The following is a 15,600-nucleotide window of genomic DNA, read 5'->3' as shown; positions in this document are numbered from 1 at the left end:
TAATGGTACCTGCCGTGCGATTTCTGTTCTCATCCTGAGGTAAAGTTCTTAACCTGAGGTAACACAAAGAGTCTGTAACCCAAAGTGTTTGTAACCCGAGGTACCACTGTACTATCTAATTGTTGCTTTAACAGTGGTTTTATTATTTGCTTATACATTTCTCATGTTGTATAGTATTTTAAGTTGTTATGTTAATGCACTGTATGGTGAATGGCAGGCTATAAATGCAGTAAATACATTTATCTGAGTTTCTGCATTTGACAAAGTAGTTGCCACCTCCAGATGATTACTAAATGCATACTCTAGACATACCCCAGAGTTTCAACATGGAGCTTATTTCATTGCAGCGTTAACTCATTGTTTATTACAGTCTTCATTTCTGTTGTGAAGTCTTTTAGAGGTAACAACTAGTTTTACAGCTATTTCACTCTTGGCAGCAAATGTAATGTTGCTCGAAACGATCAGGTTGTAGCGACTTTGAGGACTAATTACCAAACTGCTTGAAGAATTCACACATTGCGAATATTAATAATTCTGCAGTATGTCATAGGTTTGCAAGTTGGTTATACACCCCACAAGGTTATAAAAGTGATTGCTAAAAGACTGTCATTGCTTGAGGTTCCCCCCTGCCCAAAGGCGCTGCACGTGTTCTCTCAGTAATATTTTTGCAGCCAGGATTAGCTGTTCAAATCTGTCTACTTTTACCCCCTATAGTATCTTTTTTGTTCTGGATTTATCCAGAACTTTTTGGTTTATTTCAGTTTGTTGATCAGTGACTGCCATCTGTTGAATTAATCTAATGTCACTGCATAAAGTATCCATGTATGCCCATATTTCTAAGCAGATGATTGTAGTTTGTTGATATATTTCTGAAACAAACTGTACCCCACTTAAATTCACACTTGAAGTGCAAAACAGATAATGATACCATTTCTTGGTGCTTATGCATATTCATACTTCCAGCACAAAATAAAAAGAATATTGATGTATATTTTTTCAGTTTTAGGAGCCAAGATTTTTCGAGCCAGCTGTCAACTGCCATTGGACTTGCTTTTATCGCTGGTATGATTGAGTTGCAGTTAGTCACATAGCACCAGGAATAAATCTGGCCTTTTATGTTTGAGCTCATTTCTCTCGGGGTGTTTCAGTGTAAATTCTGCTTATCAACATAGCTTTTGATTTGACTCATACATCCCAAATATTTGGGGGTCGGTTGCATCATGATATCCTAGGAGCATACTCTTTGGAAAACAAAACTCATTAAGTCTCACACTGCTTCCAGCTACAATGATGAATGTGAATGAGAATCTGATAATGATCTTCCTAATGCAGTTGTGGTTTTGATTGATTGTAAATAACCTTATGTGTGGACATAATTCCTGATTCACACTATGCACACATTATGGTTTTTAGAAATTGACACAGAATACTTTCAATTACTGAATTAGTGCAGGACTTAAAAAAATTATGATCTACCACAGGGTTGTGGAACCTGTGGCCCTCTAGATGTTGCTGGGCTCCAGCTCCCATCCCCACTGGCCATGCTGGCTAAGGCTAATGGGAGTTTATTAGCATCCACATATTCCACATTCCTGGCTTAAACAAACCACAGATTCTTAAATTTGTAGGTAATAGGGTATTGTGGTTTGTTTGAAATTTGGAGGCAAAAACTTCTGATCTCCTCTGCTTGGTCTGCAAAAGCTCACCACAAGTCATTCACATAGCAGGAAATCATGATATCCTGTTAAGTGTGAATTGGACTCGCTTCTCCTTCTTTTGCCTCCTTTTTAGTACGTTCTAGTTTTTATGTCTGTACTGACTATGGCTCATTAATTAAAGAGATACTTTGGCTATGGTGATTCTGGGCTGACCATTTGACATACCTTGGAGTCCTGAGGGTTATTGGTTTGCTACTGGTTTTATTATTATTTATTATGTATTTTGTGTTCTCATTTTGTATTTTTTGTTGTTAACTGCTTTGTGATCTTCGGATGAAGAGCAGTATACAGAGTTAATAAACAAACAATTTTTAAAAGCAGTTTCACACTTAAATCTTTAAGGAGTTGTCAGGTTAATGCCATTTGACCTTATAACATGTTTTTCATTACCTCTTAAAGTTTATCCTTGTCACATCTTATAATTTATATAACTTTCAGGTGCCTTCTCTGGAGCAATAGTTCAGATGTGGGCATTCAGTATTTTGTACATTGCTATAAATGTTTCATTTATATTTAACTCCAAATGTTCATTTTTTAAAAAAAGAAGCACTGAGCATAGGACTTCATTCTGATTAAACTTTTATAGGGTTGCATCTGTACCTCTCTTCTTTGACATCTAAAGGTCCTAACTTGTCCTTGGTTGGTTTATTCCTCCTGATGTATTTGAAGACTTAATCTATTTTTTGGAAATTAAATGTAGCCAGATCCTATGCATTACTCAGTATTAAATCTAAGGGCTGCCTCTCCTTTTCCAGCTCCCATGATGCAAATGTAAAGTGTGATGAGAGGCAGAGCAGATACCTCACTTGGCTTAAACATTCACCTGCATGTATTGTCATTCCTTTATAATCTGTGTTCGTGATTATATTTCCTATTATTGATGATTAAAGTCTGGGTACAACTAAAACAAATAGATACTGTGTTCTAACTCTTTCTAAAACTTAACAGAAAGTTTGAAGATAAATGTGCTTCAGACCTGATTAGGAAACCTTGGCAGAATAGATTCTAGTAGAATGAGGGACTGGAAGAAATTATTACAGATGATTTCAATTTCTAGTAAATTACAAAGCATACATAACCACCTGAAAAGAGAGCGAGCTCCTTAGCTGTATTTCATCCTGCTTCCACAGATAAGTGTGTAAATGAAAGGAAAATGAATTGTTTCAGCATAGCAAATCTATACTATTTTTGTGGAGTGAAAATGAATGAAATTGAAATAATTCACTCTTGCTTGAAACGAAAAACTATAAAAGTATTTTATCCCTTACTGGGGATCGACATACTGTAGATAAATAAAAAAAGAATGTTAGTTCTGTCCTTGGCTACTGTTGATATATTAAATGCTAAGTTGAGGTTAAAAATTGGATTGTATCAAAAACAAAAAAAACCCTTATGTAATTTACACAGAAATGTGTAGAATTAATCATTTGCACAGAGAGTCTGTTTATTCTTTACAATATTTTTAGACTGGCACTGTACATTCCTATTATTTGAAGTACCAAACACCTTATAAGGGCATGTTTATGTGACATTGTATGTTTACTACAAAGAAAGCCTCTTTTTGTGTGGAAGTAGGTGAAAACCCAGATCTTCTTGGTAGAAGACAGTCTTTAGAGATCAGGAAAGCAAATGGCAACCACTTGACTTGTCCATATGAATGGTCCTCAGCGGAGTATGTTTCAAGCAGCAATCTAGACCAGTGTTTCCCAACCTTGGGTCTCCAGCTGTTTTTGGGTGACAATTCCCATCATCCTTGACCACTGGTCTTGCTAACTGGGGATGATAGGAGTTGTAGTCCAAAAACAGCTGGAAACCCAAGGTTGGGAAATGCTGATCTAGACCATTGTGTGTGAATTGGGCCTCTTATGCTACAGTAAATTTCGAGCCAAGATCATTCTGTTACATAATTCTTATATAGTTTGTCTAGTGTGGAAAGCGGCCATAGTGATCCATGATCAACAATGTGACGCTTTATATCACAAAAGGCCACTGCAGTATTAGGGTGAGTTATCATAAATTTTGTAACCCAAGCTTTTGAAGTGGTATTCTGTTTGTCCTTAGAGTTAATTCAGAGTCCTTTTTTTGGGGGGGGGGGTATTTTCAGAAGCATGTTAGACAATAGATCTACGAGGAACCACAAGGGGCTGCAAATGGAATAACATACATTTAACCAACAGAGAAGTTGATAAAGCTTTGAAGGTGAGCAGGATCACTGTTTCAGTTCTGGGAGCAAAAAGTGTTATACTTACTAAACCTGACTGTGTGTAACAAGTTAAGCCTTTCAAAGGAAAAATACCATATTGCTTGACAGCCATAAAGGAAAAAAATCACTCATGGTTTACACAGGTACCAAGGCCAATGAGTTGTGCCTGTAGTTGGAATTGCATGGATAATGATCACTTTATTATTTGTGCTAAGACACCCTCCCCTCCTGCTGTCTTTGCTCTTCTTTAATTCAGGTCAGGTCAGTGGAGTGGGTCAGCTACACAAGATTGACTGAACTTTGGTCTCATTGCAGTCAATGTGAAAAGTTAGTCATGACTTACATGTCATTTTATTTTGATGGGAGCTAGGTGCAGTTAGCTTGGCCCGGATTCAGATGTGCTCTGTACTAAAAAAAAACACTGTCCAGATTTCTAGCCACACTTTTTGTGAGTATTGTATATTTCTTATTTTATTGTGTTTTAACCACACTTAAAAGCCATCTTGGGAGAGACTTGCTGTGCAATGTGATGTATAAATCTCTAAAAAGAAACAAATGTAAGTGAATGAAATACATATTCTCCACCTGTTTATCCTTAACTCTACCTTTCTTCCATCCTTGTCATTTTTGTACAATTTGAAATTTCAATTGTAGGCAACTTGAGGCAGGAATGTTTGTTTAATAAATGTCTATCTTGCTCCCCCAAAACCATTCCAACACAGCTCACAGAAATTAAAGCAGAAAAATCTGGGTATAATCCCAATTTTTAATTCAGAAAGAGCAGCAATATAAACAGTGGGTTGGATGTAAAGATTTCATTCATCTGTCAATGGAAGGGAACTTTTGGCTTCAAGCCAATGTACTGAAATAAACTGCCTTGTAAATAAGGACATTCTTCTTTCTTATAAGTGTGTGCTAAATTGAATTCCCATGAGCCTGGGAAAAGAAATGGATGTTGCATGATAACTATCCATATTCCAAGACTTATTGGGCTCTGAGATGGGTAAGAATCAACAACAACGCCTACCACAATTAAAGAATCATCCTAGCTAATAAAGGAACAGAAATCCCTTGGGGGAGAAAAACAGCATTTAAATCTCTTGTTTCCTTTGTATTATGTTTCCAGGGAAATTGGTAATGTATTTTGTGGGGGCGGCACAGTTTTTTGTAACAATAGAGGCCCTCCAGATGTTGCTGGACTATAACCCCCCATCATCCCCAGCCAGCATGACCAGTGGTCAGGGATGAGGAGAGTTGTAGTCCAGCAACATCTGGATGGACACAGGTTAGCTACACTACTTTACGTCTTCATGGCTACATGTCTTTCCCTTAGAAATTCTATAGTATTCCAAACAGCTACCTAGCTGTTCCCTTTCTTATTCTTAATTGCTTTTAGTACATTTTTAACTTCCCAGCCTTCTGTTTTGACACCGTTTGCCACACATTCTGAAAAACCTCAGAAAGCATGTTCAAAATATAACATGCAAATTGAGCATATTTGTAAAGTCAAACTGTATACAGTCATACCTCATGTTGCATCCGCTTCAGGTTACTTGTTTTCGTGTTGCGTCCCACAGCACTTCCGGGTTTCGCCGCATGCGCAGAAGCGCTAAATCGCGTTGTGTGTGTGTGTACAGATGTGGCGCTTCGGCTTTTGTCAGTTACGTGTTATGGACGGGCCTCCGGAATGGATCCCGTCCGTAACACAAGGTTCCACGGTATATTACTGTTCAGTCTTTATCACCTCAAGATGTATAGATTGCGTTACATAGACCCTTACTAGCTGTATTTCAAACAGCTTCACACTATTATAAATTTTCCCAAGACACACTGTTCTTTTCGTTGCAACAGCTGAATGCAGCTATCTCACTAGAAGATATTCACATTTATTTTATTAATTGTTAAATATTTGAAATATTTATAAATATTTTTTCACTGTACTCTGATCACTGTAACACAGATATCAGTGGCAAAAGAGTTCCTCAGATGAGGATATCACAGTTTGTGGTATCACATTATCCCTGTTTCTCTTCTGAAGCAAGTAATCAACCAGAGGAACAAATCTTTCTTAGTTCCAAAGCCAGGCTGGAATCTGTAACTGAAATGGATCAAGATAATCAGCTTTATCCAAGTAGATCTGAAGTTGCAAGGCCACAACTCACAAGTACCTTGGTTAAGAAGGAATGTTGACAATTGGGCAGTAGTTGCTCAACAAAACCTCATAGTCCAGGAAGGGTCTTTAAGGAGGGGGCCTGTGGTAACCTCTTTCAGGGGATCTGGAGCCACCCTATCCCACAGTGAGGCATTAGCCAATCCTTGGGACTCAATCAGTTCGTTCTGGCTAGTTCTAATAAGCCACAATGGGACAAGGATGGAGAGAACATGTAGTTGGCTGCACTCCTTGAAGCATCTTGACCATACAGTCATACCTTGGAAGTCGAACAGAATCCATTCCGAAAGTCCGTTCAACTTCCAAAATGTTCGGAAACCAAAGCTTGGCTTCTGATTGGCTGCAGGAAGCTCCTGCAGCCAGTCAGAAGCCCCATTGGACGTACAGCTTCCAAAAGAACGTTTGAAAACCGGAACACTCACTTCTGGGTTTTGATTGTTTGGGAGCCGATTTGTTCGGGAGCCAAGGCACTTGAGATCCAAGGTATGACTGTATTGTGAAGACTGTAGCTTTGAGCACGGACTGCAGTTCAGTAGTAGAATACAAGTAGACTTGTAGAAAGATTCCAAAGTGAATTGATGGTATCTCCAGGTAGAGAAGAAGACGACTCCTGTCTGACATCTTGGAGAGCTGCTGCCAGTCAATGTACTGAGCCAGATAGGCAAATGGTGCCACTTAAGTATAAGGTACCGTATTTTTCGTCCCATAGGACGCTCCGTCCCATAGGACGCACCTAGTTTTTTTGGGGGGAAATAAAGGAAAAAATTTTTTCCTTTATTTCCCCCCCAAAAGCAGGTCGGGGAAACCGAACCAGGTCGAGGAACAGCAGGATGGCGGCGCTGCGCCTCCCTGCGGTCCCCCGAGCTTGTGGGGCTGGCCGATGTCTGCCCGGCGCGGGGGGCACTCTGCTTCAGGGCGCCCCGCCCGCCGGGCGGCAGGCTGATATCCGCAGCATGGGGAGCCCTGCGGGGAACTCCTGCAGAGCTCCCCACGCTGCGGATGTCTGTCCGGCGCGCGGGGCGCTCTGCTTCAGGGCGCCCTGCCCGCCGGGTGGCAGGCTGCTATCCGCAGCATGGGGAGCCCTGCGGGGAACTCCCGCAGGGCTCCCCACACTGCGGATGTGTTCCCGGAGCGTCGGGCGCCCTGATAGCAGAGCGCCCGACGCTCCGGGAAGCAGGCTGCTATTCGCAGCCTAGACATCCCTGCGGAACCTCCCGCAGGGCTGCCTAGGCTGTGGATGTGTTCCGGAAGCGCCGGGCGCCCTGAAAGCAGAGCGCCCGACGCTCCGGGAAGCAGGCTGCTATCCGCAGCCTAGACATCCCTGCGGGACCTCCCGCAGGGTTGCCTAGGCTGCGGATGTCTACCTGAAGCCTGGAGAGCTCTCCCAGCTTCAGCGAAAGCCTGCATTCGCCCTATAGGACGCAACCAGATTTCCCCTTCATTTTTGGAGGGGTAAAAGTGTGTCCTATAGGGCGAAAAATACGGTACCTTCCTGTGTTCATATGCCTGTATTAAGTTAAATTTGACTGGCCTCTCCTTTTTTCAGACCATTAATGCTTATCTTTTTAAACAGACTTGTGACCTTTTTATTTTGAAGCATTTCATACTTTATGTTTCTGTATAATTGTCATGAGTGATCAGAATGTTGTATATATTCATACTGCGCCATGTTCCCTGAAATGGTCCTTTTCCAGGATGAAAATGCAGTGCTCATTAAATCACTTCCTTAATAGTAGGTGGGAGGAATTGCTATTGATCTAATAGATTTAATAGTTCATATACAAAGTCTGTGGCATAGAAGTAATGTTCTGCAGCTGAATAGCTGCAGATTAATCCTTTAGACAGATTTCTAGAAGCATCGCTAAAACTGGAAAATTACTTTCTTTGCCTCTTAAAGGCATAACTGGGCTAAATGTATTTTGAGAATATTTTTGTTCATGCTGTATTTGTGAGCTAAATCCATGATGGCACAAACAGATTAGAACTAGATGTAGAACTGATATAAAATACCTAATGATCCATGGTAGATTCTCCCTAGAAACCTGTATGCTTCTGCTTTGTAATGTATAGAAATGGCTGCATCACTAAAGGGTATATAGAGGTCAACAGAGGAACAGATAACCACAGCATGTTATTGTGTATGAATCTCTGTGATGGTTTGGTAAGGTCAAAATGGAAAGTAAGCTACTCTCTTGTAGTTCTTTTCTTGCATTTTCATGGCATTTTTGAAATAGCTCTGGGTTTCTTTTTGCTTAATTCTACACATGCAATTTCCTCATTGTTAAAATCCATGCTTTCCACAGGCAAAAGCAGCTGTGTATTCTGACTGTCTCAAAATAATTGACTAGAAATCTGTATACAATTCTGAAATGTGGTAAGAAACCAGAAACTAAGAGCAATTAAGTGCTTGTGTGCTTCTTGCAGTTAACTAGACTTGTCCTTGGTGGTGAAATAGTTTCATTAAGTTGGTTGGTGATTTATTTATTTCTTTAAAATAATTTATACCTACCTCTTTCGTCCTCACTAAGGAGGGCAAAGCGGGGTACACTAAAAACATTAAAACAATATAAACGAGCAAGTGCAAATAATTTTTTTATTACCCCCCCCCCAAAATCTAATGAACATTTCAGAACAGAATAGTTCGTAAATCATGATGTGAAAGAACCCTACTATTCAAGTTATAATAATGTAGTTGGATATGGACTAGGTTGGTTGGTTGGCAATTTGGAAGTGACTGCACAAATCTCTCCTGGTCTGGACAACTCCACTGGATGCGGAAAGAAAAGTTGGTTGTTGTGGCAAGGAAAGCTGCTTGTGAGCAGCTTGCTCTGATAAGGATAGGAGGTGAACTGAGGCATTTTGAACCTTTGTCTCTAGTCCATTTGTCTGTTCCTCCCCCCATGCAGATTCTTAAAGGATCAGTCTTCTGGTCTGAAGGTGGGCACTTCACTTTTGTCCGATGTCCCTCCTCCTGGTGCAGCCCATGTGTCTTTCGCATGTTGAAGTAGTATGGGAGGCATACTAATTAGTTGCTTGGCTCTGGTTTTGTAAAACCTGATGCTGTAGGATCCAGTTCAATGGTCTCCTACAGCCATCCTCAGGTTCAATAGACTTCTGACCACAAGCATCAGCCTCAGAGCCAGGAACCAGGAACTCTTGTGCAAAACACAAATATCAAGATGAGGAGAGAAGAAAAAATGGGCATGAGAAAATGGCACATTTGTTGCCTGTTTTTAACTCACAACAAACCAAGTCTAAAAACTGGGGGTGGTATCCAATTCTACTCAGAGTACAGTTGAAATTAAGGAGCCTAAATTAGCCATTCAGTGGGTCTGCTTTGAGTATGACAAGCGTTGATTGGATACCACACATTGTTGGCAACAGCTTAATGTCCCTAATTTCCCAATTTTGATATGTGGGATATTCAGTATCATTTGGGTCAAATAATGTTGATACTTTTCTTTCTGTAATGATGGTTCTTGTCTAGTGTGTAGTTGTGGGATCAAACATCTTAGCATTCAGCTTTAAAATGAACAAGGCTATGTAACTGCTTGTACAGATAGGTTACACCAGGGATCATTAATTACCTAACTATGCTAGTTGAAAGAATTAGTGAAGAAGATTGTGAAGCTCTTTGGTACACTAAATGTGGAAATTCTCGCCAGATTGGATTGCCAAACCATATGAACAGGCAAAGTAGGTGTTTTAACTAGTTATTTCAGTTGGCTTACCAGTGGAATTCAAGGACGGTTCTGGTTCAGTAACATGGAAAATGGAAGGTATAAATCCTTGTAGGGAAAATGGTTGTATGTGTTGAAGTTTTCAAATGCAGAGCCATTTGTTCTGTAGGGAACATAGCTTTTGTAAGCATTTACAATGCATTTTGTAATGATAATGTCAAACAAATTTACTAATACTATGATCCATAAAAATAGTTAGGTTTACTGAATTTGAAATGTTACCAGATACAATGAAAGCATGTTTCAATGGGAGAATTAATATTCAGCTCAAGAAACGGAAGCATGGTAATAGTACAAGGGGAGGAGTGAGAAATTAAATAGTATCTTTTTAAGTCTGCCTTATTGCTCCTTGCATTGCTCCTGCGGGATTTTTCTACTGTGTGCAAGAAAATCAGCAAGCACTTCTTGAAAAACCCAGATGAAATTACTGCCATAAATTTTGAATTTTTTCCCCTCATGGTGTAAAAACCTTAATTTAGATGGGGAGGGTTTATTACCACTGTTTTCTTGGCATGGATAAATTCAATTAATTTCAGATGACAAGCTCCAGGGTTCTCTGGCTCTCTTCTCCTCCCCGCCCTTTCTCAATATGTTGAAAGTACAATTTGTTATTGGTTTGCCTTTGGCTCTGGAGACCTCATTAAAGGCTAAGGAAAGGGTTTCTATCTCTCTCTTTGACACCTTTCTCTTTTTTGGCTGAACCTCGACTATTTGCATTATCACATGGAATGGAGTATAGGAGGCTTGAGGATAAAAGCTCCTGTATTTATATTGCACATTGATCAGGAATTGTTGTGGCATATTAATTGCTCTTCTTTTTATGCTTTGCTGCTGTGCTATTAAAGTTGGCATCAGAGGAGAGTGGTGTTTTTTATGATTCATGGGGCTCGTTCAAACACTCAGAAAACCTCAGTGTGGAATGTCCTTGAGGATGCAGCCACTTTCAAAAAAGTAAAAACCAGGACACCAGTTGTTCAGCTTTTTCAGTTGGCTTGCCTAAGATCCTGGACAAAAATTGCCCCCTGGTGTCATTCCCGCCCTGCAATGTCCAGGAAAATCCGGATGTACGACAGTCCTATTTACTAAGTATCTAAGTAGATTAGTTATTGTAAAGGAGAGATGGAAAGGGTAAATATGATTATGTCTATCGAGTTTGGTTCAGGGTTCCCCTGGCTTAAAAACTGAGAGCCAGCCTTCAGAATTGGCACTCACTTGGTTTACTTCCTCCTTTCCCTTGTTTTCTCAAGCCATGATGTGGCACACACATGAAGTGTGATTAATGCTAACCACATTCTCTTGAAGTCAGATTTAGTAATACCATTTCAAAGCCTGATTTTAAATTCTGGTAGTGGTAGTAGTTATGGTTACCCTTAACCAAGTTCTGTATTGGTGCATGTACTATGGTTAATGCAAATAAGAGAAGGATGGGAGGTGTTTGTGCAAGAGAAGGGATTGAGTTCATGCTGACAAGATTGGTTCTAATTTGCAAACCTTAGTTGTATCTGTACCTGACCTGCGTGACCTGAAACTGTGATTTCAAAATTGAAACTTGAACTTGAAGGTGGGCTTGCAAACTGAAAAATAAGTTCAACTTTGTGTCTGTGGTTGGTTTGTTCCTTTGTGTGTGGCAGGGGCTAAGCTTGTGAATAGAGATTCCATTCAAGATATGGAGAAAAGTGACAGAATATTGGGTTGAGACAAAAATATTGACCTGTTTGTAGAATGTGAAATACATCTTGATGTTGATATTGCACTCGGAAATATATTTTAGTTTTTTTAGTGTGTTTTTTTAAAGAACCCATCTCAGGGTAACAAAACTACAGAAACCATTTATTTATTTCATAGGCTAATATAATAATGCTAAATTATTTCTACAGTGTACAAGCCAAATAGGCTTTTAACTTCAAAGGTATTGTCAATGTTTTAAACACATTTGGCCACTAGAGTGTGCTGTGTCTCTTCAAACCTTTTCTGATTCAGAAGTAAAAGTGCCGCCGTTCTGTGTTCCCAGTAAGCAGATAAAAGATGTATATTATATAATGCCAGATCAGTCCATGCTTAACATGCAGTCTTTAAATGTGGACACTTGTTTGAATGACAGTAATGACTTTATAGTACATTAGTTAAAAGTTTAATATAGAGTAATTTATGATAACATTTATAATCCATTATTTAATTAGACAAAAATAATTTACTGTTAACATTGTTTTAGTATTAATTACAGTAATATGGCCAATTCAACTGAAAAGTTTCAACTGATTTCTTTTTTGCACCATAATCAGACTTATGACAAAATGAGCATAAATTCTGAAAGCAGTCAATGCTTTGAAGTTGTTCTTTTAAGATGATACTGTCATTCGCTCTTGACCATTGCCTATTGGAATTCATTTTCTTTTTTGTAAGCTGATGTCTCCCATTTCAGCTTTTAATCTTCTTTTCTTGTTAAGTGAGGATTTGTGGATGCAAAAAATGTATGCGTTGGTGGATAAGCTGATATTGCCAAACCGGCAAAATAAAGTTTTGAATTATCCAGTGCTGGGAATCCCCCATCATGTGAATGCTCAGCATTAGAGCCCGATAGTCAATGTTTATAGCTGTCATATAATAATAAAGCTATCTAAATGGAGCTATGACAGTTTTCAAAAAGTTTAGCTTTTCTAAATCATAGTCAGCATAAATCAGGGGTAACTAACCTTTGACTCTCCAGATGTTACTGGACTGTAACTTCCATCACCCTGGCAATGCTGACTGGAGCTGATTGAGATCCACAGGTTAGCTACCCCTGATGCAATGGGACTTTATAGTGTGGCATAAAGAAGAGTCCTTGCCCCAAGGAACATTTCTCCAAAATTTGTCCAGGGACTGGGGCAATAGAGGGAGGGATAGATGAGTGTAAGATGTGCAGGGCTGATAGCAGGTTTGATAGGGCCATGGACTTCTTGGAGCCACCCCTCCAACCTTATTGGAGTGGAGACAGGTGGCAGCATTTAATGCATCACATGTCCAGGCACCCAATACTTCCTGAGTCCAGTGATGTGCTGTAAAGAGAAGTGCTGAGTGAGGCAGCTGCCAACACCTTTCTTACCTCCAGTGCCTCTGGGTCGCACCCCAGTATGTACAGCATGGGCAAGACGCAAAGCCATTGGAGGTAAGGAAGGTGATGTCGTTCGAATTAGGCTAGTGGTGATCAGATGCTTCACCAGGTGCTACTCTTTACAGCACTGGATCATTACCAAAGAAAGAAGACATTGTGGTCCACAGTGGGCCAGGGATTTGCCCAACCATGCTCAAGGTGGGCCTGAACTATATATGCGTACACACACACACACAATATATATATATGTATATATATGTGTATATATATATGTGTGTGTGTGTGTGTGTATATATATATATATATATATATATATATATATATATATATATATATCAGCTATGTGTTTGGGGTGCAGTAGTAAAGGTTGGGGCAACATTGGTAGAATGCCCATTTTAGCTCATAACTTCAGTTCAAGTTTAGCACAATGTACTTGCAAGAGTCCCTACTTAACATTTTCTGATTCAGAGAGAAGCACCTGCATAATTTATGTTTTGAAAGTGTCATAAATATATCTATGAAGAGCCTTTAACCAATATGAACATTTGAGCTTTTAATGGGCATGTTTTGCATTGTTAGTAAAATTGTGACCTTTATAAAAAGTTCTGGTTCCCGTTAGACCTGTCATCCAGCCCAAAGACTAATATTTTAGAATCTCCACATATTTGCCCATGGTTTCTTTCTCTAAACACCCTGTCCACTTTGTGTGAAATTCAACTCTCAGTGGCGCTTCTATCTTAAGTGTAGGTATAACTCATACTTAAAGTAGCCTGCCACCCATGCAGTCTTTTCAGGGTGGGGTGGGGGTAGTTTTTCTTTGGGAGGGAGTATATTTTCTTTGCAGCCCTCAAACTCCACTTCCAGCCCCAACCCTGTTTGTTTACCTATGAAAAGAAAAGACAGATGACTGATTCCAGTTGCACGTTATCTATTTTTAAATTTGAGAATAAGACATTAATCAGTTACTACAGCCTGCAGCCTGAGCAACAGATTCTTATGAAAGCTTGCTTCTTGGCCTATTTCACCAAAGTAGAATTAATTGTCTGTTTTCTGTATTTAAAATACCTTGTAGTAACAACTCCTTCCATATCATTTCTCTAAGGGTGTAAACATTACATACTGTTTTCTCGTGGTTTCATCAAGGATGAATATTCTTCATTAAGTTACATAATTATCTCTCAAATATCAAACTTTATACTAATTTAGAATAAATTCTGAAGGCACCGCGTTATGCTGAAGTTTATTTCTGTGCTGCCTTTCCGCCAAAAACAACCCCCAAGGCAGCTCATAAAAGATAATGCAAAAGATAACTCAAGCAAAAACATAGTATCTTACAACATACAAAAAATTAAAATGAAATTTTAGCATTTCAACAAAAAAAAGTCTAAAATGCATTCATATTATTGCCAAAAGGCAAAAGGGCAGTTCCTGGAAAGATGTCAGAGAGAGCAGGAGCAGGTGCATCATAAGGGTCCCAGGCAGGGGAAGTGGGAAAGCTTGCTTCTTATTGGTCCAGTAGTCTCTCTCCTGTAGCAACCCTGTGTTCCTAGCTGCAGCTGTAAACCCTACACTGTCATCTGAGAATCTCTTCTTACTTTGGATGTGTCTTCCCCAACCTGATGCCCTCCAGATATTTTGGACTAACTCCCATCATTCCCAGGCATCATGCCAATAGTTAGGCATCGTGGGAGTTTTAGTCCAAAACATCTAAAGGTCACCAGGCAGGGAAGGGCTGATGTGGAAGCTGCTGCAGTGCTGCTCCATCCTGTGCCATCAGGGTAATTTGAGAAGCTCCAGGACAGAACGGAAGAGCCCATGCTGCAGCACTACTTCATGCCATTGTCTCTTCAGTTTATCGGGGATCAAATTCGTATGGTTACACTGGCTAGGGCCTAAGCTACTTCCCCCATGGCCTGGGGCTGCTTACATAATTCCAGATGAACTAGAAAGGAGCCATGTATATATGACAATTACCAGAACTGTGCTTATTATTCCACTTTGCACCTTTTGCAGAGCGCTTACAGCTGTGGTTCCATGTATTGGGCAGATTGAGATGGTAATTGTTATGTACTGAAGTTCTCACCCTGGGCCAGCAGGGGGATACTGTAGATAGTTATGCAAAGGAAGGATCGAAAGTAACGTTCAGTGATTGGATAGTTTTAGAAAGTTGCTACAGTAACGTACTGGAGCTCTATATAAGCAAGCTGACTGAGCCCTTCAGTTCAGTTCTGTTCTGTTCTGGCCTCTGAATAAACAAGAGCTGTTTGAAGAATCGCAGTGTTGTTGGATATGCTCACCCACAACTTAACACTGATGTTTCTGGGCTGCAGGTAGAGGAGGATGTTTGTATGTCTGACTGTTTTTCCAACCCCTCCTCATTAAAAACAAAAACTTGGAATACCCTTCCACACTGTAGTAAATGGACACACCATAGAACCATAGCATAGAAAGCAATTTATGCCTAGTGTGGTTTAGTGGTTAGTGATAGAGTAGAACTAGGAAGGCCCAGGTTCAAATGCCCACTCAGCCATTGGATGACCTTGGGACAGTCACTGTCTTGCTGCCTAACTTGTTTCACAGGATTGTGAGATAAAATGGTGGTGGAAGAACTGTGCATGTTGCTCAGAGCTCCTTGGAGGAAAGAGGTGAGATAAATGTGATAAATACAAAAGGTC

General features: G+C 39.9%; 1 protein-coding gene across 5 annotated transcripts in view; it reads left to right on the top strand.

Moving 5' to 3' along the window:
* Positions 1 to 15,600, top strand: part of BTBD9 (BTB domain containing 9) — a 150,461-nt gene that overhangs the window by 26,896 nt on the left and 107,965 nt on the right. The window lies entirely within an intron of this gene.

The sequence above is a fragment of the Podarcis filfolensis genome (assembly GCF_964270895.1).
Source record: "Podarcis filfolensis genome assembly, chromosome: 3".
Classification (NCBI taxonomy): domain Eukaryota; kingdom Metazoa; phylum Chordata; class Lepidosauria; order Squamata; family Lacertidae; genus Podarcis; species Podarcis filfolensis.
The sequence above is the reverse complement of the archived record's forward strand: the minus strand, read 5'-3'. Positions and strand labels throughout refer to the sequence as shown.